At 32.9% G+C, this 3194-nt stretch overlaps 1 long non-coding RNA gene across 1 annotated transcript; it reads right to left on the reverse strand.

Annotated features, from left to right (window-relative positions):
* Positions 1-1844: 1844 nt before the first annotated feature.
* LOC111385197 lies at positions 1845-3188 on the reverse strand. Its single transcript, XR_002701025.1, has 2 exons — positions 2407-3188; positions 1845-2011 (listed from the first exon to the last, which is right to left on the reverse strand). It is a non-coding gene; the product is annotated as an uncharacterized LOC111385197 (long non-coding RNA).
* Between the last annotated feature and the right edge of the window lie 6 nt (positions 3189-3194).

Raw genomic sequence — 3194 nt, forward strand, 5'->3', positions numbered from 1 at the left:
GCGTGTGAGTGAGAGAGAGAGAGAGAGAGTGGTGGGGTGACAGAAAGAGGGTGAGCACCCATAGCTTCAAGCATGGAGAATATCATACAAGAAAACACCATGTGTGCTCACTCTCTTCTGTCACCTCCTTTACCCCTTAACTGAAGTTGTCGCCATAACTATGAACTAATCAGCAGGGAGGGGGAACGAAGATGTTGCAGTATGAAACCCTAATTTGAAAGAGTAATGCTATTTAGCAACATTAATAGCATTATTCAATTTGAAAACTCTCCTTATAACTAATACTGTTCCATTAGAGAGGAAAGTACTGGTTTTGATTTGATGTGTGAGGAAGTATAAGGGTGCATAGTGCTTTATATAGGATAGGTATAAGGAGACGGTTCCATTACGTATGTATGGAATAAATGTGGGTTCATCTTTTTATGGGCCTGCCCTAATTTTTTATTGGTATTCCTTCCATCAATAAAAAATTTAAGCACAACTTCAAGAAACTCTTTAATTTTTAAACATGATATACTTTCTATTGTAAAGAGTCTCTTTAATTTTTAAACATAATATACTCTCTATTGTAAAGAGTGAACCTTTATAATCATATTTCAAAAATTCTTTAAATTAGAGAGTGGATTTGATTCTTCAAAATTGAAGAGTTAAACTCACTTTCTATGATTAAATGTATTTAAAGTATTTCAATTTTCAATATAGAAAAATAATAAAATAATCCAGAAAAAAGTTAGTTAAAATAAAATATAGAGTAAAATAATAAATATTTTTTTGTAAGCAGTAAAATTTATGTTAAATACAAAAAGTTTGTTGGAATACTTCACAATTTTAACTCTTTAAATTTATAGATATTCTCCAAATAATAGAATATAATAGAGAATANCTGCTCCAACCCTTCCTCTGGTTATTACATCACTTGGCTGCTTCAACCAGGAATTGAACTCCCCACACTTGGTTCCAAAGCCCCCCAATGTGATTGTTCCGCCAACTTGGTTGATTTGTACAACATTGTTTGGATTTTAGATACAGTGCAGGCCCTCATATAAAAAGTAACTTTTTGTGGCTTATTTTGGCAGTAAGCATGCGCAGACAGACTTAATAAACCACAAAAGAAGTAGCTTCTTTCAGGGGCAAACATGCTCACATAGTTCTTTTTTAAGTAGAAAGTGCTTCTACTTATTTTAAAGTACTGCACGAGAGACATTACACTGGATTGATTGAACCAAAAGAGCTATTTATTTGCATCAGCAATGTGCTTTTAGGAGAATAAGAGAGAATATGGACTCTAAGATAGTGTGTGGCATATGTGAAAATCAATTTTCAGTAAGCAGCTCGACCTAACATAGGTGTTAACAACCGAGAGATTTTCACTAAAGCAAGCTCGACTTCAAGCCAAATGAGGACTGGCAAACATGTGCTTATTGTTCCTGGTAAACGTGTCTAAGGTACTAAAATTTCCCCAAGTATTAAACAAGAAATCTCAAAACAATTAAAAATCCGACGTGCAAAATCTTTCAGACACACTAGATTCCAACTTATAGCAACAGGAGCAGGCAGCTGCAGTTGGATAGTTAGCCATGTGGGAAAACAATTCAGCTGAAATTGTAAAGGTACATCTTCATATGTACAGATCTTTGAAACAGAAATGTGTTTATTTTAAGAGATTACAGTAAGCAAAAGAAGAAGAACTCGTTTGCATGTGGCGTGCATCATTACATGTGCGCACATTATGGGCAAAAATCAAAATACTATATTATACCATGAACTTAAAAGAACAACTACGGAAAATTAAGACATCAAACTTTTGAAAATGCCCACAATTAATATCTATAAATGCAAGAATATTGTCAATAGAATACTCCGTGACCAATATTATTCCAAATTCAAAACCTAAAATATAATACAAAATGGAAATTAAATCTATTTCCCTTCCAATTGTCTGTTATTTCATCAGAATGAGGAACTCTGCCAATTATTTCTTTCGCTTAAAATGGTACTGGTCTTGCAAAATCTGCAATATATACACGAATCGAACAAAAATCTAATGTTAAAGAGGAAAAATATCAGCTTAACTGGCAATTCAACGATCTCCATATGTTAAAAGAATTATAAAAATCGAAAGCTTTTCAAAAGATTTATTCTTAGTTCGAGAATTGACTCAAGGACCTTGAAAATTCATCAGCGGACGGATAGTTCACATATCAGTAATATGAAAACAATGAAAAACTAAGTAACAAACATACACTACCCTGATCAAATAAAATTAGATGCATATTGCAATGTAAATTGAAACCCTAAAGTCAGTTCAAATCACAGATCTGGTCTTTGTATATGAAAAAACAAATCTTTGCAGTTATTTTATTGAATCAGTTAAAGCTTTTGGATAAGAATCAATTAAAATTACACCTCAACATAAAGCGGAAGTAAGCTGCCACTGTCAAATAGAAGAATTCATCCAACTGCTATCACAAGCTGCAACTGTTACATAATTCTACTGAATTGCAAACAAAAACATTGAAAGATTAGTTCTTGTTTCGTGGTCAAGAACTAACAAAATCTATATATTAAATTGGAAAATCAGAAGCGAGTGGAACAGTGACAGAAATATAGAAGATTATAACCCTTTAGTCTGAACATCGGCAAAACTAATGTATGCCATATAATTTTTCTTGTTTGTAGCCAATTCTTGAGACTACGTCAACTTATAGAAACTGCTCGGCTAAGCGAAAAATAAAGAAAAGTGAGAAAGGAAAAAAAGCAAGAAAAAAGAAACAAGAATTATATTTTCCTTTGACAGAGGCAAATTAAAGAGTTGCGTCAAAGATTAAAGAGACAAGAATTAGGCTTTAGGAAATTGGAGGGCAGGAGAGTCCCCACTAATTCTCAAAACAAATGAAAATGACTAATTATCAAGATTTAAAACAGAAACTTGCTTAAGAAAATTAACTTCAGAACCTTACCAAAGAGAACGTTATATTTATAATATTCTTTAAAATTAAACAGATAAAGGAAACAAGATTAAGAACCCTAGAGTACATCAGAATTTACTTTAACAGATGTTATTAGTGCTCCATATATCTGCTAAATTGGTTTTTCCTCGTACCAGATTGTGTAAAACCTCGGCACTCATTTATGAAAATTGTACTTTCATGTAAAATTAGATCTGGTCTGACAGGGGGGGGGGGGGGGTTGGG

Source organism: Olea europaea, unplaced genomic scaffold (assembly GCF_002742605.1).
Source record: "Olea europaea var. sylvestris unplaced genomic scaffold, O_europaea_v1 scaffold311, whole genome shotgun sequence".
NCBI classification, from domain to species: domain Eukaryota; kingdom Viridiplantae; phylum Streptophyta; class Magnoliopsida; order Lamiales; family Oleaceae; genus Olea; species Olea europaea.